The sequence below is a fragment of the Phoca vitulina genome, unplaced genomic scaffold (assembly GCF_004348235.1).
Source record: "Phoca vitulina isolate PV1807 unplaced genomic scaffold, GSC_HSeal_1.0 scaffold65, whole genome shotgun sequence".
In the NCBI taxonomy this organism is placed as follows: Eukaryota; Metazoa; Chordata; class Mammalia; order Carnivora; family Phocidae; genus Phoca; species Phoca vitulina.
In genome coordinates this window covers 11,570,966-11,591,458 of record NW_022589768.1, presented here as the reverse complement: position 1 = coordinate 11,591,458, position 20,493 = coordinate 11,570,966, and positions in this window count along the sequence as shown.

The window sequence follows — 20,493 nt, the reverse complement described above, 5'->3', positions numbered from 1 at the left end:
AGAGGGAATTCTGCCAGCAGACAGCTTTCAGACTTGAACTACAACATTGACTCTTCCTGGGTCTCCAGCCTTCAGTTCGCCCAGCAGATTTTGGACCTGACACCCTTTATAACCAGATGAGCCAATTTCTTGAAACAGATCTCATTCATTCATTCTCTCTCCCTCTCTCTCCATATATATATATATACACATATATATACACACTCTTGCTTCTGTTTATCTAGAGATCCCTGACTAATACTAATACAACTGGCTACCTAGGTATCACCAAAACCATGGGCTTCTTGTTCAGAAGTTTTTCCCCTTGGTTCATAACTGCAAATGGGATTTTCATTTAAAATATTTCCCGCGCTACTTCTTAACAGTAGGCAATGTACCCGTAATATACAGCATTTACATAGTGGTCATACAGCCTCCTAGCAAGGTGGCAGTTCTCAGTGGTTTTCCGGGGAGGATGGGAATAGGAGCCATTACATGGCTCATCAGTAATCTGTTGCAAAGAAGCTGTGCTCATCAGCGCAGAAGTAAATCTTTCATTACTGGAAAATGTGAATCAACTCAAGTGAAACAAGGTTCTGTCAGCTTATAAAACTTAATTATGTTTCTAACTCCATAAATTCGCCCAAGTAAAGACGTTTGAAAATACCTAACTTCCACTTTGAACTGACAGAAAATTAATTGCGAGAATGCAAGCGTATAGGACATGTTAAGAAACGTCTGGATTTCTTAACCGTGTCTTCCAGCAAGAGTGTGTGCTTTGCACTTTGGGGTCAACTCGGCCTCAAAATGGCTCCGTTTCCTCTTAGACACCAAATCACAGAAAATCCTCCACTTTCCGAATAAGAACACCCACCTCCCACGCCCGAAGAAGAGAAAATGGAGGGGAAGGAAAAGAAATCAGTACGTGGCTGAAGTTTTCCCCCTCGTGGAGTTAAGAAAAACACTTGAGCGTGAGGACAAAAGCTCCCTTGTTTAAGCGCTTCCCCAGCTGCACTTCAACTAAATATATCCTGGGCAGAGTGTTTTCATTTCTCCACCCCTCTCCTGGAGCCAATCACACGGTGACAAACAGCCCCGGGGCCCCTTGGGACTGGCACGACAGAGGTAATGCCTTGGTGACTGGCTTCACCTTCCCTTCCAGCCCTGGCCTGCTCCCCCAGAGCCTGCGGGGAGCCCCAGGAAGGCTGGCCGAGCCCTCTCTCTGCTCCTGCAGGGGTTAACTCCAGCGGCCTCTGTCTGGAATTCATGCACCACCTGGGCTGACAGCATGAATGACTCATTGTTTCCCCTCCGGAACGTCTGAGGAGTGCTTCTTGGTGTCAATAACCGAGGCAAAGTAAAATTGTGTTGTTTTTTTTTTTTCCCCTTTCGACATAACCAATTTTCTAAAACTGAATATAGAACTGGAGATCAGGAGAGTGTGTTTCTTCTGCAGCCATCGTAGCCAAGGTTACTGCATGGAGTGGGTCTGCGGGGACAAAGGATTTAAATTTACTGTCTACAAACAGAAGGAGGCCTAAAGCCAGGGGTCCTTTCATTTCCAGTTTGTGTAGCAGTCCTCTAACACTAAGCACTCTTGGCGGAGACCTCTCGTCTGCCTTAACCTGTGGTCCGACCGATTCAGTACTCGATTTTCTATTACCCACGCTCTGTATAAAGGGAAATTTTGACCCATCGGTTCCCATAGCCAAATTGAAGACACGCATGCGTCGAAGCCCATAGGTGAATCTTCCACATCCCCTGTGTCTAAAGCAGTGTGTTCATGATCGTGCCCCACCTCACATTTCCCTGTATGGCGCCCTTCTTTGATGTCAGCAAGTTTTATGCGCCTTGGGAAACTGGATTGGCAGATTTTCCTGGACTGTGGGATCTTTTGCCTTCCATAAGTGCATCTCGGCCCCAAAGCTTGGGAGCCGGCCTGTGCAGACATTGTACTCTCTTTCTGCAAGTGTCACATACAACACATATTGAACTTTTGTTTCTGTGGCCTCTTCCATCTACTTACCTATGGTTTAGGTATTTCTAGGAAAAGAGTCAAAAGGAAGATGTGGAAAAATGAAATGAATATGGGGAGGCAAGGAAAAAAGTCCTGTGCAGACTCCGGATCTAGGTTCTAACTCAAATCCGGGAGGTTGCACGCAGCAGAGTGCTTTCCTCATCAAGTTAGGTAACAGCCCTGAATAGATTCCAAGTCAGTTTGACTTAGAATAAGGACAAGGACAGCTGGTATCGAAGAAAAGGGAAGATGCATAGGATATGAAGATTAAATAGGATGATTAATAAAATGGCAGCAGACGCCTTTCTTGTAATTGACATCAGTCAGTTCACGTATCCTTCAAATTTCTGCAGTAATAGGAGACCGGTTTGGCTTGGGCGGGTTTCCTGTGATAAACAGGGCTACTCCATACCACGGATGGAAACTCATGCAGATCCCGAATGAGAAAGAATCAAAATAACAAAAAAATATTTCCCTCTCTTTCCAACCAATGCTACAATTTAGCAAATTGAGGATTTTCTTTGATTGTCAGTATCCTTAAAATAAAGCGAGGTATCAAAATATTTGCAATTACCCTTGTTGAAGCTAACGAAAACCTGCAAAGAGTAAATATTTCTCCATTTTTGTAGACAGGACACAATTACTGCAGCATGCCTAGAGAAATAGCAATAATCAGAGCTTCAGTTTCTCACTTCTAACCACAAGGAAATGTATAGTTCTCTGAATGAGCCTGTTTTACATCACATACAAGAAATCTATTTGCCAACGAGCTTCCCTAGCTACTAAAGATTTTGTGGTCCTTGTGCCAACCACATAGTCAAGCACGGCTGTTAAAATATCTGGAGGACTGTGATGAGATGTGCAGAATAAACAAACCCTACTACGTGCAATATGGTTTGGATTTTCTAACGGAGAATGGAATTTAAATTTCTGGGCAGCTTCTAGGTGCTGAAAGAGGCAATTTATTTCCATTTCTCAGCAGTATAGCCACTTTCCCCTCATCCTTGGGGAGTCTTTTCAGCAAAACATGGGTCTCCAGATGCCAGCTTTGCTTTAGGTCCTTTCTAGTGGCTGGAGGGTTCATTCAGCTTTTCTCAAGTCCAAAAGAAATGCAATTTGCGTGGGGGGTTGTTGTTTCTCCAAGTGCACAGAACTCTTTCACAATGAGTTTAACAAATGTAAAATTCTCTGATGCACCCTTCCCCTATAGAATCCCTCACTTGTTTTTAAGTGGGCCTAAAAGGAAAACTGAGGGTTCTTAAGGGCAGGATATTGTCAGAATCAACTGTGAGGCTTTTCCTAAACTGATCCCACCACCAACCACTGCCCCAGCAGCTCCACACATTTGAAAAGGACGGAGATGGCCAGGCAAGACAATAATTTAGTGGCTTTTAAATCCCAGGCAAGGAAAAGGAGACAGACGACTTGAGAGGTTTATATCATGATGTCACAGCACGTTGGGGGCAGAAAGAAATACTTTGCATTGGCTCCATTTTATCACTCCATACTCAATAATGCCATTAAAAGACAGCAAACACTCAATGTGCTCAGAAAGATTCTCTACTCCATTAAACTGGATAATTCTTGTTCAAACAGTGTAAATCTAAGCTATGAGAATTCAGGAGGAAATGGTAATTAAAAACCCTTCCTTGAAAACAAAAGCTCTACTAAACAATGTTTGTAACTTCTTAAGTATGGTTTTGTTATCTTGATCAGTTTTCTGTGAGATGAATACCAATATCCTCCTACTTTGTACGTGCATTAGTGATTCTTATCTCACTTCTGTTTAGAGAGAAAAGATAGTATTTATTTAGATGCTCATTGTAATATGTAAGCACTGATTGCAACAGGACTCACAATTTTTTCTTATTAGTAAGTTTTACAAAATAGCTTTCAGTTCTATCCATCAAACACTATTTATCTTTTTTTTTTAAAAAAAGATTTTATTTATTTGACAGAGAGAGAGCGAGCACAAGCAGGGGGGAGTGGCAGAGGGAGAGGGAGAAGCAGGCTCCCCGCTGAGCAGGGAGCCTGATGTGGGACTCAATCGGGTCTTGGGATCATGACCTGAGCCGAAGGCAGATGCTTGACCATCTGAGCCGCCCAGGTGCCCCAAACACTATTTATCTTAAAGTGCTGTGAATAATAATCTTCTGAAAACTAATTACCTGCATGAAGTGAACTTTTTTGTTGTGCGTATTCTAGGCCTGTGGAGTCATCAAGAACAAAGCATATGTACGAATTTACCTCCTTGGTTTTTGCTAAAACTAAGGTAGTGGCTATAGGAATCTGAGTATAATGTACCCACTCAACTGCAGCAAATGGTAGAAGAGATGTTCAGGGTGCAACTGAAGGACTGCCTAAAGGTGATAAATTAGAAAGTCTGTTTAAGTAGCTGGATTGAAAAGTTTGGAATCTTAACCCTTTGCTGAGCTTATTTTCCTTTCTTCTTTCTTCCCTCTTTTCTTCAAACAGCTTCTGAGTATCTAATCTACTGGTCAAAAACTCAAATATCTGTAGTGGCCAGGAAGATAACGTAAATAAACAAAGCAGTGGACTTAAGAAAAATAGAGACAGACGTATTTTATGTCCCTAATCAACCCAGAGGCAACTCTTCTCCCCACCATGGAATGGGCTCTCTCCCATTATCCTTGAAGGATGCTTTTTAGTCTTGCTTCCTCTCTTTCGGTACTGAGAAGTATTTTACTCCAAGAAAAACATCAGTGTGCACACACTTTAAATGACCGCCTTATACTTAGCTTCAGTGGGAAAGCGATAGGGAGTGGCAAAGGCTGAGGCAAAGTGGAGAGCTCCCGTCCCATCTGCAGTGGCTATTCTCTGTAACGGATACCAGCTGTCATGTGGAAACAGACCCAGGATGGCCACATCTTATTTTTTTTTTTTTAAGATTTTATTTATTTATCTGAGAGAGAGAATGGGAGACAGAGAATATGAGAGGGGAAGGGTCAGAGGGAGAAGCAGACCCCCTGCTGAGCAGGGAGCCCGATGTGGAACTCGATCCCGGGACTCCAGAATCATGACCTGAGCCGAAGGCAGTTGCTTAACCAACTGAGCCACCCAGGCGCCCCGGCCACATCTTATTTTTAAAGAGAAGTCAAAGACCCTGATTTGTATGTAAATCCAGATTATAAAAGGTGACCTGGAATTAAAAGAAAAAAAAAAAAAAACCCAATTTTAAAAAGAGTCAAACAAAATAGTTTGGTGGGCTGGATGAAGCCGGATCTCACCAGTCTGAGATCTCAGATCTGCTCCTCTAGATCTCAGATCTGTGAGGTGTTGGGAAGTTAAAGATTTTTGCTTGTTTGTTTTGTTAACAAAGATCTTCTATCTCAAGAAGTTTACGCAATAATACATTAAACACATCTACACCCACATAGACGTAGGGGAAGTTACCAAGTAGTCCAGAGCCCAGGGGAGACCAAGTCAGAGGCAGGCTAGTGAGCAGGAAGGCTGGTCAGTGAAGGATTCCAGAAGGAAGGTATGGCCGAGCTGCCTTGCTAGTTGAGCAAGGCAAGCAGAAACCTAGAGGAAGGTGGTCCAGTGTCAGGTATCACCACTTGCTAAGGCACGGAGGCCTTAGCCAAGCAACCCGTTAAAGAAGCTGAGGTAGGTCAGTGGAGGCTTAAGAGGTGGGGGGAGGGGGAGGTCCTTCCTGTCAGACCTCTCCAAGGCTGTGTAATGAAGAGGGAGGACAGAAGAGTTAAGACTGAACTCAAAAGTACAGGAAAGCCAGTTGTCTGCTTGGCAGTTCTTAGACACATTTTCATGGTCTAGTGCAGCACGCAAATTCACTCAGCATCTGCTAGAAATTAGATGTAATTTCAAAGAAACCAGGAAGTAAGAATTCGAATCAAAATAGAAAACCTAGCTCTCGGCATTAGGTAATGCTTCTCCTGCCTTCCTACTACTTGACTCATTATTATGTCTGGGGAAAAGGTGGGCTAGTGAGGTGAAAATCTGAATGCAAGCACACTCTTCGATTGGAAGAGCTGACCTGAGTTGCCCTCTGTATCTTGTGTCAGGGTAAATATAAATCTAAATAAATAAATTTCCCTAGTACAGAAAGAGGACCCCCCCCTCCTTTCTTTCAGGATTTACTTTAGAAAATTTATGATTGTAAATTATCTCCCCCTTTGAGAAGTATGTAAACCTTTTTAAAAGCTAAATAAGACTTCGGCCAGCTTTTCAACCGGGGAATGTCTTTCTCAATCACCTGGGAGCCATCTCTTTGAAATGTAATCACCAAGGAAGATAGCATCCCTATTTCCCAGTTTCTGTGGGAGGGTAGGAGTCTAACTTAGGTTCCCGGTTCTAAGTTGCAAACCTACCTATCCCGTCATAAAGATGTAAATTTACTTTTTCCTCTGGATGATGCTAATTAGCTAATACAGATTACCAGCTACCGATTGCCAAGGTGAGTTTAAGACGAACTATGTGTGACAAACGGTGCTGTCAAGTCCTCTTGAGAACGAGTTGTTTATTTTGAGAACAGGTACGTAATAGGGTGTATATGCTTAGCTGTGCAAAAGGGTAACATTTCTTCCTGTCCTTCCGATCTCTCAGCGGATTGCCTGTGATGCACATCCTACTTTGGCTTAATGCTTTCTCTATTCAATGATAAAACCGTTTTCTTTCTCTCCTACTTGTGGAGAGATTTCTTTGGGTTGGCAGATTCTGTTTTTAATTATATTTCCCCAACACCTGCCACCAAGGTTGGCTGAGTTTGTGTCTTCCAGCTCGGGCTCTGGTAAGCACCTAAATGCCCTGACTGATACAAGTGTGAAAAGTCTATTCACAACAAAGAGGAACATATTTCAGGGAAAGAGACTTCCACGCTCCTCCCTGAAAGTGCTGCAATTAGAAGACATCATGGACTCCCTGCAGTATTTTCAGAGGCAGTGTGGCACCAGGGCGGCCTGGCGCAGGCCGTCCTCACGCTGCCCGGGTTTGAATCTCCCTGCCACCATTTCCTCGCTGTGGTGCTTCAGGCAACGACTGAACCTCCCGGTGCCTTAGTTTCCCTCCCTGTAAAACGGGAGATAGAAGCTATCTCATAGTACCTGCCTCATAGCACAGTGCTTGGCGTAGTAAAAAAGCCTCAAAAGTTAATTAGGATTATTTAGCTACATTATTCGAAGATTTGTTATAGGCAGAAACACCTCTGGGACATAAAGATGAATAAAACATAATTCCTATCCCCAGAGGCATTTGCCATCTTAGAATGATGATAATGGTACCCTGAGATTAATCTGTGTTTAAACTAACCTTTCAAGAAAAAGAAAAACAGAAAAATCAACAGGTATTTTTAAAGGACAGCGGACACGGCCGGGGGGGAGGGGGTTACCCTAATTGAGCTCCATATAATTTTATATGGTCTTTAACGTTGAGCGTCAGAGTCCAGCTTAAATCTGAAAAGACTTCTTCCTGAGCTAGTTTAACAGGAAAAAACATTATTCTTAGCAAAAGAAACGAACGTATCTCCAACTTTGAGGCCAAAAGCCCTGTCACGGAAAGGCTAAGAGACCATGGCTCACACACCCTGAGGCACTCCCCGATTTTTCTCCCATCCAGACACCCCAACAGAGAGGATTTTCGTAAAGTTCTAATAGTAAATAAATATTGACATTGAACACTCTTAAAGCCAACCATACAGTTCTTGCTTTCTGCTATGCTTAAGGGTGTTCAATTGGCTTTGTTCCGGGCGCATTAAGACAGAATTCGGAGGCCATCTTGGAAACAAAAGGGCTTTGGGGGCCGGGGGTGGAGGAGGCGGTATCCAGGCAACCGGAGGCGCGCGCCGCGCCGCGCAGCCGCACTCCGCCGCACCCAGCCGCCTGCCGCGTGGGCGGGGCTGTCCGGGCCGTGGAAAATTACCGCGGCTGCTCTTAAAGGCACCCTCACATTTCCTACCCGAAGCCTCTGCGCTAGTCGCCCTTGTAAACTAAATTGGGGGGGGGGGAATCCCCATTTTATCTTCCTAGAGGAAATAAAATTTAGTTCGAAGTTTCTAGGACTAGTCTATAGTTAGGGAAGTAATGTCGAAACGAATAGGCTTCCTCAACCAAGAAAGGGGGGGAAAATCTCCGAACACCTGAAATGTCTACTCTGGTGTAGAAAGAGCCACTAAACACACAGGAACGGGACAAAAGGAACAACTTCAGGAATAAAGTTACATTGACTATGCAACAGGTTTAAAAATGACTGGGCTCTGAAGCAAAGTAAATCTATTTTTGACAGGTGGATTGACAAATTATAACATACTAAAAATTACCAAAAAACAAGATAAACGTGTTTAAGAGGCAACAGGATGGGTTCAGCATGGATCAGAAAATTTATCCTCTCTTCATAGATCAGTTTTTACAGTAGAATAAATAATCTATAAGATTTTTCCTGCTTCTTGGTCGTCAAAGTGCTTTCTTCATGTGCGAAGCTTTTATGATTTACAAGTTAAGCGGTAGTTTATTGTTGTCTTACTTTTCTGAAAGAACAAACACATAATTCTCCTGTTTTTTGCAACGTAAACTTCGAGGATATATTCTACTACACTCCGTGGCTCTGAATTTATTCCCCTTACCAAGCAGTATTTACTAGAAGCCGTCCTGGAAAACAGCGGGGTGAAAAAGAAATACTGGTCTTCCCAAAGTAACGCTCTTGACATAATGAATGTCTATTCGGTCTGTTTCAAAATTTGAAAGATGGCCCTTCACCGTGTTCCTCCTCTGTTGGTTTGCTGGGTGGCAGTTGTCTTTTCTGTTGTAAACTATCAGGCATACCCATTCACTCCTTCTGAGCTCAGGCTCTGACTGCCAACATGACTGTCAGAAGGGACCCTCGGGAAATGTGGAGGTGATGTTCCAGCCTTACCGTGGCCCTGGCAGATTGATTTTCCACTCCGGCACTGAGACATTCTCCCTATGCCTCTTTGCCATATTAAGTCACTTTACGTGTCCACTCCAAGCCCTTTTTAAAATGTCCCTTTTCCGCCCCTAATGTAAATTCTCTCATTCCAATTGCCCCTTCTTAGTAATTTTTGACCCTCGTTTGTGTTTTTCAGAACTCACAGCTGTGCTATTTGCGTACTCAGGGAATTTTTTTTTCTTTTTTTTTTTTTTTTTTGCATTAGTTTAACCACGTAGGACAATGTTCAGCCTGTAATTTTCAAGTCTGGATGTTAAAGAAGGGATGACACTTGTGACATTATCTTACTTTATAGAATCACAGGGAAAACTAATTGCATGTAGCAAAAAGGTGTATCCTGGAGAGTTGTCATTCACTTCCAAGCCCCAGGGGAATGTGATTTCATGTCAAGGGAAATGTTCCTTGGAAACAAAAATACGTGCAGTCGCTGTTGGTGCCTGCGTTTTTGGCCTGCGAGGTAATTTACCAGTGCTGAGACTGAAATCTAAAAATGGGCCGATTTCAGATCAGATGATGTTTCTAACTTTTAAAATAGTCTTGTCGTGCAAAGCCTCATCTGTAATAATACTTAGTGGCTGCTGAGCTGGCCAGGGCAGGTGCCAGAGCTTGGTAGTGTGGTTCCTGCCTCCACCTTCCACGGGAAAGTGGCATTTTACAATCCAAACAGCAATTCAGGGTTTCTCACCGCCCAGACCAGCCCTACTGCCCTATCGTGCTGAGACGTAATCTCCTGTTACCTAAGACATACTTCAGGACAGACAGCAGAGACAGAGAGAAATACAGAAGACTCAAATGGAAGGAGTCATGTGGATCTTCCCTCGCAGATCCAATTCTATTATTAGGTGGCTAAGAGTCTAAATTACTATAAATTAGAATCTAACTCTGATGGTTAAAACATAATAAAGGAGTTCTGGAAGGAAGCAAAGTTTTTAAATGTGTAAAAAAATTCTAGTAAGCTGAGTTGGGAGATTTGGGTTATTTATTTCATAAAGATGATAAGACTGCATAGTTCGTAAAATTCTCTAAGAAGAATTAACTGGGTTTGAACACAGGAAGGTAGGGTTTGGGAATTCGGCCTTTGTGGTAGGGTTGCCAGATAAAATACAGAACATCCGGTCAAATTTGAATTTCTGATAAACAATGAATAATTTTTTTTTTAAGTAAAAGCAATATTTGGGGCATAACTACACTCAAAATTATTGGAAATTCAAATTTAACTGGGCAACTTGTATTTTTATTTGTTAAATCTGGCAGCCCTGCTTTAAGGGACTTCAAAAGGACACATATAATTAGGTTTCTCCACCTGCATTAGAGTGGTAACCACTACCTAAAGCTCCCGGTTCAAGATGCCAGGCTGAGGTGTGAATGTGACACGCACAGCCTACAACTATGCTGCCCCAAATAAGTAAACAGATGGCTATCCCGTGCAGCCCATCAAAATATCGTGAGCACTTACTGTTACATTGTTCATTCACCCGTTTAGGCAACAATTATTATTTTTTTAATGCAACAATTATTTATTGAGTGCCTGCTATGTATCAGGCACAAATTCCAGGACGAGTAAGATGAACAAGGTAAAAATCCCTGTCTTTGAAGAATCCTTATTTTTGTCAGGTGAACGAACAGGTGAAATGATAATTGCAATAAATGACTGGTGATCCCAAGTCTGATCAGAGAGCCATGGGAACATCAAGTTTATCTGACAAAGGCTGGGTAAAAACAGGAAGGCTTCAAAGGGGAAGTGCCTTTGGAAGGCGGCTACCCTCACCACTATTCTGCCAACTCAAAGAGGAAGGGACTTTGAATGTTGAAGACTGAGCAGCCAACGTGGGAAAGGACATTAGTATAGGATACTGCATCTCAAAGGCAAGGAGTTTGAAAACACTGTGGATTTTTTTTTAAAGATTTTATTAATTTATTCATGAGAGGCAGAGAGAGAGGGGGGCAGAGGCAGAGGGAGAAGCAGGCTCCCCGCTGAGCAGGGAGCCCCATGCGGGACTCGATCCCAGGACCCCGGAATCACGACCCGAGCGAAAGGCAGACGCTTCACCGACTGAGCCACCCAGGCGCCCTAGAGACTGTGGATTTTTAAAAACTCAAACACAGCAGGACAAATCAACAATGATTACAAAAACAGTGAAAAGTCAGATGTAGTCAGAGCTACAAGAAGGTTTGCTGGGAATGTTTGATAATATAGGGTGGGGCCAGATTATTAAGGTGAGTCTACAAGAGCTCAAACTCTCCTTCAGACAACCAGAATAGGATCAGCGCAGTTTCCAGAGAGGCCCATTCTAGACGTTTTCAATTAATTCCTTCAAAAGAAAAAATAAGTGTGTATGTGTATCATCTGGGGCTTGGAACATAAAAATGAATACAATATTGGGGTGCCTGGGTGGCTCAGTTGGCTAAGTATCCCACTCTTGGTTTTAGCTTAGGTCATGATCTCAGGGTCCTGTGCTCAGTGTGGAGTCTGCTTGTCCTCTACCTTTGCTCGAGCACTCTTCTCTCTCTCTCTGGGATAAATAAAATCTTTAAAAAAAAATGAAGACAATATCAGTCCTAGCTTCTAGATGCTCTTGGTTTTCTAGGGAAACCGGTCTCGTAGACAGTTACGTTCAATACAATGGGGTGAATTACATTCAAAACATAGGGGCAACTCTGGAAGTACGAAGGAGGGAGAAATTGGCTAGAAATGGAGGGAGAGGGCCAGCCAAGGCGTCCCAAAAGAAAAGATACTGGAATCAAGTTTTTTTTTTTTATTAATTTAATGAAATTTATATTTTATACAAGTGGTTATTTTCCCAACAGAACAAAAAATAGACAGTGAAATCTTTCCTCGCTCAGACCCTTGACTGCCGATCAGGGATATGAATATAATATAAATGTACCACCCTCCCCTTCTTTCTTTTGGACAAATGGAGGTGTCTTCTACTCAACTTTTTTCATGTAACAATATATTTTGGAAATCAGTACTTGTAGAGTTACTCACTTCTTTTTAATAGCCCCATAGTATTTCCTAATAGGGATAAATTAAAATTTTGATACTAGTACTCTATTGGACATGTAGGGTTTTACAATCTTTTGCTATTACAAACAGTATTTTTGTATACATTTCCTTTTTACCCCATGTGTGAGGATATCTATAGGATACATTCCTGGAAACAGAATTCCTGGATCCACAGGTATGGTGCATTTAAATTCTGATAGTTTTTGTAAAAATTTCCCTTCAAAGGAGTTACATCAATTTATACTTTCATCATCAGGATATTAAGGTATGAGTTTTGATGAATGAGTAGGAGTTTGCCAGGCTAAGGGTACATTTAAAGGGATGAGGAGAACTTTAGGGCTATTAGATATGGGGGACAGAAGGAGATTTGGGGGAGACTAGAAGGTAATGATGCATCGGTCGGGAGAGCCCCAGCCCTGCTGGAATGTGCCCACAACTTACCAACGTAGCAGTGTAGACTCTGGGGCCTAAAGTCTAGGACACGGGACAACCTGGATTCCCTCTATTCTTTCTGGCAGGGCTGACTCACGGGGCAAGTGGACGAGACCTCTGCCTTTCACTGCTGGCCACTCACTGTACCTCAGAGTGGGATCTGGATGTTTTCTAAGATTAAAGAATATTAAATACTTTTTAAGTATTAAAAAAATAGATTTCTTCTGCTTCTCCTCCTTCTTCTTCCTACTTCCACCCCTCTTTTCCATTTATATCAGTAGATTTTAAACTTTAGCTGCAAGGAGACAGGTTTCTAAAAGCTAAACAGCTCCCCAAAGCTGCTCAAAGTCATTTGTCCCTTAAAAGAACTAACATGTAAAATAGTCATCCATTTGCTGTCTTGGGTATCATCTATGAAATCCGAATGATAAAACAAGAAAAATCTAAAGCTGTTTTTGAAAGGACTACAGTGAAAGAATCTCTAATAACAGGTTTGAATCTCAGAATACACAGCGCTGATATAACTAAAAAAAAAAAAATCTTTGCATGTTTTTTGCTGTTTATCTGTAGAATCAGACTATTAAGTAGCTAGCTGGTCTCAAAAATGATTGTCCCAGAGATAAGCCTCTGCACTGGGGTACTGTCACCAAAAGGAAGACTTCTAGATTGCCATGTATGGTAACTCTTCAAGTCCCAAATCTGTTTGAATAAATATTTTTAACAAACTGTGTTCTCTCTTCCAGTGGAACGGATCTTATTCCAAGTTCAATAATTAGGACTTCATTTAAAGAGAGACTAGGGCTGTTTAACGTATAAGGGTGATTAGAAAGGATATTGCCCCAGGGATGAGGGTCGCATTCTCTGAGGTAATTTTGAGACGATCATGGAAAGGCTGCTGATTGATACGTATCCATTATTCATACATTTGTCTTATTCCTTTTTACTTCTCGGCATTCTCTAAATGCTTTTGAGAGAGAAGAATGACTGTAGCAAACAGTTTGATTTTGGAAGAACAGACTACACAGAATGGTTTCCTGGTAGGGAGCATCTGAGTATCATTACACTGATCTAGAGAAACCTTACATCTACTGTGCCTGTCACCTGGTTTCCAACAGAGCTGTTTTTCCTGTCCCTGTGGATAAAGGTCTGGCAGCATATCCACAACAAAACAACTGGAAATAACTAATAAAATGATGATACATGATGGTTAGAGGCCTTTAAACTGACAAAGTCCACAATCCCTTAGTTCATTTATTTTACAATGAGAACTACAAAGTTGACATCCTTGCCTCACACTGGAAAGAAAACTTCAACAATGCATTTCTTTTGTGTCACATCTACACATAGAAATGAAGTAGTTACAAGGAAAAGAGGTTTCTGTGTTTCTAACAGGTTGACAGCGAAAAGGACTCCTTTTAAATGTTTAACTTAAACATCCATGTCCGGTATTTATTAGACACACGTCCATATCAAAAACAATACACCAAGAATAAATGATTTATAACTAAAACAAATTTAGAGGAGAGCAATGAAAGTACAGGAGACAGGATTTGACCTCAGGTGGCATGCTGATGCACGGTAATTAGAACGCCCAAGATGGCACGCGATTAACTCAACAGTTTGGGGAGGCAAATTTGTACCAACAAACCTTAAAAAGTTCAGATTCATTGTAAACTTCATTTTACATAATCTTAAAAGGCTTTTTGTACGGAAGTATCGATGTCAGTATTACTTACAAGGGCAAAAATTGGCAAACAAATTCAGTGCTCAAGAGTAAGAAAATAGTTAATGGTTAATGCATCCGATAGAACATTATGCAGGCTCTAAAAATCATTAACATTCTTATTTGACGTAAGAAAATGTACATTATAAGTGGCTAAATACAAACCGTGGGTTACAAAACGAGGTACAGTGTTACTTTAAGACAAATACAATTTGCTAAACCGTGGTTATTCCTTGATGGTGGCGTTATGGGTGATTTTTTTTCTTTGTATTTTTCTGTACTTTTCATGTTTTCTATTGGGCATAATTTGCTTTAGTAATATAAACTAAAACAATATATTTTTAAAGTAAAGGTACCAAATTGTACACACAACATAATGCCCCCCCCAAACTTAAATCTGTATCTAGAAGGACAAGTACCTCTGAATTATTGGAGTACAGATTCTTTTAATTTTCTTCTTATTGCTTTTCCAGTTTTTAAAAAACCAAATTTGCTACAATGATATTTTATTCTAAAATTAAAGTACATTTTCTCCTTTTAACAGGAAAGGCAGTGTTAATGAAATTCTTGGAGGCAAACAACAAGTCCTGGGGATATACTAATTCTTGTGTTCAGCGGTATTTGCAGAAAAAGTTGCCCAAAATCTGAATCATGTATACACAGGAGACAAAAAAGGGGGCAATCACTGCAACATATAACGACTAAATGGGGCAGGCTCCTTTTGACATGCTATTAAGGAAGCTGCAATCTTTTCCCAGGCTGAGAGGAGACAGGGTCCTTACCCCTCCAGGTTAAAGGATCCTTTGGAAACAGTCCAGCCCTTTTTTGCAAAATAATGGCCGAGTCTGCAGTGAAACCTTGGAAGGCATGGATACAAAAATGAGTGGCTGAAGGGAAATTCTCTGGAACCTATGCTTGGGTCAAAAATCTGCATTTAATCCTTAAAATAAAAACCTTGAGCATTCTTTTCCCCTCTTGACATTATGCCTTTCTAGCCTGTCACTTAATAGCGACGCAATTTTGATCACAAGTGTTAAAATCCCTACCAGGGGAAACCGTAAGGGCTCCTTTGTAAACAAAGTAATGTCTTTCCTGAGCTTTGTCACTGTAGCGTGCCCTCATTCGGGGCCCTTATTACATTAAGTTTTTACTAATTAAACCTCCCAAACCTTTGGGGGAGGCAAGTTTTATTTAAAAACAACTCCCTCAAACAGTCATATCATTTCACAGACTTGCTAAATGACCTCACGAATTACCAAGAATGAGAGCATCTGAAATGCAAAGATGACCGCAAATTTATAAATAAAACCAAGGACAAACGTCTCCTTTATTCTAAATATACCATCACAAGCAGCATGGCTTGTGTTAACTATTTTTACCCACACTGGCTCTTTTGCGTCTCAACCTCATGTAAAATAATAAAACGGTGAGTTAGGAAAATCGAGCGGGGGCAGTTGTCCAGGCGGGGACTGAATGGCTCGGTTTTCCAGCTCCAGATCCGAGCACAAGAAGGGGAAGCTGCAGGCCTTTATCTAAAAGCCACGAACACTAGGCGATTTCGCCTTCTTCCTTTTTTCCTGCATTGTGTGACACATAACCACCGACATCTACATTTCTCTTTCTGAAACACGACCGAGGTCTCGGACGATAGGAAACAACAGAGCTGCGGCCTCTGCCACACATTCGCGGTCCCGGGGCAGCTCCCCTGTACAAACGGGTCACACGCATTCCAACGACACTTGCACAGAACGGGGAGGCCACTTTCAAGCCTAGAGCACGGAAGGGCTTTTTTTTCTTCCATCAAGAGGAATGCAATTCTAACTCCGAACAAAGGCAGGAAACGGGTCATCCAAACTGCTGGAAACAGGAGGGACTGCATTTCGAGCCAACTAGGACTCGCCTAGCTCTATCTGCCGCCCCTAACCTCTCACTCCATTAAGAAAACGCCCTGAGGAAGGCGTTTCTGCTGTCCTAGTTCGCAGAGAGCTGCAAACGCAGGGACAAAAACCCCCAACGACCTCCAAAGCAAAAAACCCCCACAAAACCCCTAAAACCCGGGACAGTGACTGGGAAGCAGGCCGGCTGCTTCATGCGAATGCGCCGCAGTGACCCTCGGGGGTGCCTAGGGCCCGGGCTCCACGGCCCAGCGCGGTTGTTCGTGTCCCAGCGCGGGCTCGCGGCCGGACAAGAGGGCAGCGCGCCCCGTCTCCCGCACCCCACTCCACGCGTCCGCCGAGCCCCGCGTGTGCCGCCGCCCTTTATGGGACCCACGGGCTCAAGGGCACCAGGGGACCCCTCCCGGCTGGGGAAAGAACCCCGCCCCCCCGCCGCCGCCATTTTGTTGTTTTCTCCAGTTCCTCCCGGCCGCGCACGTGGCGCGTCGCAGCGGAAGCCAAGGCACCACCCCCACTTCCGGCCAGACCGGTTCCAGCCGGCCGCGGCCCGCAGACGCGCGACTGCCCCCTGGCGGCCGGCCGCGCCCGGCCCCGCCCGCCCCCGTCGCCATTTCCTCCCCTGCCGGCCGCACGTCCGCGCGCGCAGCCAGTCCCGAGCGCGGCGGGGCGCGTGTGGGCGGGGCCCCGGGTGTGCCGGGTGCCGTGCGCCCACGTGGCGCTTGGGTTCAACCGGAGTGCCCTGCATCCTTGCACGCAGTTTGAGCAGTAAGCGGCACGCAGTTGCATGGAGGGGTCCCGGGCGCGGTGCTCGGTGCACGAGGTCTTTGAAGCAGGAGCCCCCAGCTCGGTGTTCAGATGTGGCTGCCCTCGACCCCGCCGGTCCCCGGGGTGGGGGCGCTGGCGCGCGTGTCCTGGGGGATCCCCGCCCTCCTCGCTGCCCCCAGTCTCTTTCGCGCTTTATTTTTTGAGCGTGTGTCGCGACAGAGGCCGTGCACTTGTCGCATCTTCCCTAACGTGCACGGCAGCCTTTGCCGTGGGCGTTGTTCCGTTTGTTGTAAGAAAACTGAAGCTCAGAGAGTGACTTGCTCCGGCGGCAGGACCTGCAGGTTTTAATCGCGGGCATCTAAGTTCCCGCTCTGCCGTGAGGCTCCCAAGGGACCCTCTGACCAGCAGCTCCTGCGGCATTAGGAGCTGGTTGGGGATGCAAACTATGGGGTCTTCACCAGACTTTCCAATTTGGAAACTTGGGGGGAGGCGGGAAGCAGTCCGTGATTAACAAGCACTGGGTGAGTGTGAGGCACGCTGGAGACCCCTCGAACTCCCAGGCCTTTTATTGAGGGCTAACTCCATGCCCGGCACTGTGGCTAGGTATTTTTGTGATTCTCTGATGTAATCTTCCCCACCGCCCTTTTGCAGGAGAGGAATCTAGATCAGAATTTACATGAGGGTAGAATGCTAACATTGGTAAAAAATGGTACAAGATAATGTGTCTTTTTTGCTTGTATGATATATGCATAAAATATCCCTGGAAGGATATAAAAAAGTTAACTTTTTTTTACCTCCAAGAAAAGGAAGTAGGTCTGGTGTGTGCGTGGAGGGGGGGGACTGAGTTGGGAACGTTTTCCCGTAAATCTTTGTGACTTGTGCATTTCAACCAAATGAATCTGACCTATTCCAAATAAAATTAAACGGTTAAAAATTATACTCAGAAGAGTATTAAGAGCAGAAACCAGAATTTGAATTCAGGTCTGCTGGCTGCAGATTGTATTCCATGTGCTCTATTGACTACACATGAAAAGCTTAAACATAAAATGCTCTATAAATTTGAGGTATTGTTATTAATAATGAAACAGTCATTTCTTGGGAATTTAGTTTCTGTTTTAAACCTTTGAACAATGACCATGTCTAATTCTGGTCTGCGTGACACATTGGTGCATAGCATTGTTCTTATTTTCATTACTAATAACAGCAATAAAATGACTATAAAACAGACCATAAATGTACTGTCTAGCCTCTGAGGAATATTGATGTGTAATTAATTGATAATTGCAAAGAGATTTGAGCCTTTTTAGTGAAGATGAATGTGGAAAGACAAAGTGCTGTTATTCCCAAGACTGATCATTGTGAAAATTTTTATTGGTTATATTTACGTGTCTGTTAGGTTCAATTTACAATTAAATATGTATAGATACTGCTGCTTATTTTTACACAGATCTATATATCTAAGACATATGAGCTCCTGGGTTGGGAGACTGTCGTTTCTTCTACTCTATTGGGAATTGCAAAGGCGATTCAGGTTTCTGCGACTTTAGGCATGTTGACTTAACCTCCCAGTGCTTCAGTTTACTCATCTGCTGAAACAGAGATCCTTAAAGTGCTTGCTTCACAGGCTTCTTGTGACGGTAAATTGAGTCGAGGTGTGTACTGCATTTGAAACAGTGTTTGGCCCATGTTCCAGAGTCAATGGTAGATAAATCCTTAAAAAAAAAAGAGAGATGGAGAAATAAAGTTTGATGACAGAGGATAAAGACGTCAGTGTTGTTTTGTGCCTAGAACTCTCGTGTTGGGTAGGGACCGTAAAGATCTGTGATTCTTTTAAACATTTGTTCCTAGTAGTAGTGTTTGGTCCCCCAAATTAGGAAATTGACTCTCTCTAGTTCTCCTCCAAAAGCTGCCCTGTCTAGCTCCTGGGCCTGCAAATCTCACTGGGAGAAGAGTGTTTTTTCCACAGGTCAGTGGCTGGGAGCTGCAGTGATGGGCTGGAGTTGGCTGGTGAGAACGTGACATCATGCTGGAAGCTTGAAATTGGCCACAATGGGAATATTTATGTCTCAGTAATAGGTAAAGCTACAGAGCCAAGGCTTTTGCCTCTGGGGAACTGGTGGTTAAACATTTATCAGCACGGTCCGTGTTCCCACAGCAGAAGCCCTGCTGGGAGGAGCCCAGAGAAGGTCGCTCCTCTCAGGTTGCCTCGTGTGATGATGCGCCTGGACTCAGGAATCCCTTAGTGGCCTTGGGCTAAGATGTTTCAACAGCCTTCGTCTCTTAATCAAATCAAATTGTAAACAAGGGCTGAGTCATGAGTTTTTCCTGGGTGAGTCTGCTCAGTATTGCACAAGCGTTTCTGGGGCAAGGGGGAAACTGAGCCTCCCGGGGAGTCATCTGCCCCCTGGTGGAGAAACTTGCATCGCAAAGGGAACCAAAGGAGCAGACGTCTTGTCTGAGGGGACGTGTCTGTGGCCTGCTGTTTTTTGGGAGGTCAGGAACTCCAAAAACTGTTTGGCTTTTTTTTTTTTTAGACTTTTTTTAGGGGTGGAACATTATAGAAAGGTCTCTCTCCCTTGAGGGCTATCCCTAAAGTCAGGCAGTGGAGGAGAGGGGGATTTTTCACAGTGAAGTTCATTCATTCAGCAAACCTAGAGTAAGTGCCCGGCTCAATAGTTTTCACAGCTGCGAGAGAATCACATGGGAAGCTTACAAATCTACCTCAGTTTAATCTACTGGGGTTCGGGTGTGTGGTTTGCTGAATAATGCCCCCGCCCCCCCCAAGACATTCTAATCTCTGGAATGTTACTTCATCTGGCAAAAGAAAAAAAAAAAAGAAAAGAAAATTTAAAAAACCCCAAACCCTTGCAGATATGATTAAGTTAAGGATATTGCGGGGGGGGGGGGTGGAGATTTGGGATTGTCAAGGTGGACCCTCCTTGTCATCGTACGTATCCCCATAAGCGGGAGACGAGAGTATGTGACTGCAGAGACAGATGGGAGCGACGTGTTTACACGTTCAGGAGTGCCAAGGAGTGCTGGCAACACCAGAGCAAAGAGAAAGGCACGGAACAGATTTTCCTTTAGGGCCTCCAGAAAGAGCACAGTCCTGCCAACACCGTATTTTCGCCCTGCTAGCCTCCAGAACTCTGAGGGGACACATTTCTGTTGTCTCAAGTCATCTAGTTTGTGGGAATTTGTCCCTGCAGCTCCAGGATACTAATGCAGGGTAGGACCAAACTTGTTTCGAAGTGTCTTAGTGGCACTTTATGTATGATTTATCAGACACAGTTGTCCATATTAGAGATGAAGGGTCAATACTGACAAAGATCACAGAGTGATATCTTTTTTTTAAGATTTTATTTATTTATTTGAGAGTGAGAGAGCATGAGCCAGGGGGAGGGGCAGAGGGAGAGGGAGAAGCAGGCTCCGCACTGAGCAGGGAGCCCGGCTCGGGGCTCGATCCCAGGACCCCAAGATCATGACCGGAGTCAAAGGCAGACGCTTAACCGACTGAGCCACCCTGGCGCCCCAGAGGGTGGTATCTTCACTCATTTACTACCGCACACTAACCAGGACCCGGTGCCCAGGGAGTCTGGGGCCCAGGAATCTATATTTTGCAACAAGTGAAAGCAAACCCTCATGTGATTCTGATTCATGGGTATTTGCAAGTCCATCCGCCTGCCGTGTATTATGATACACACTAGAGATGCAAAGAAGTTAAATACATTCCCTG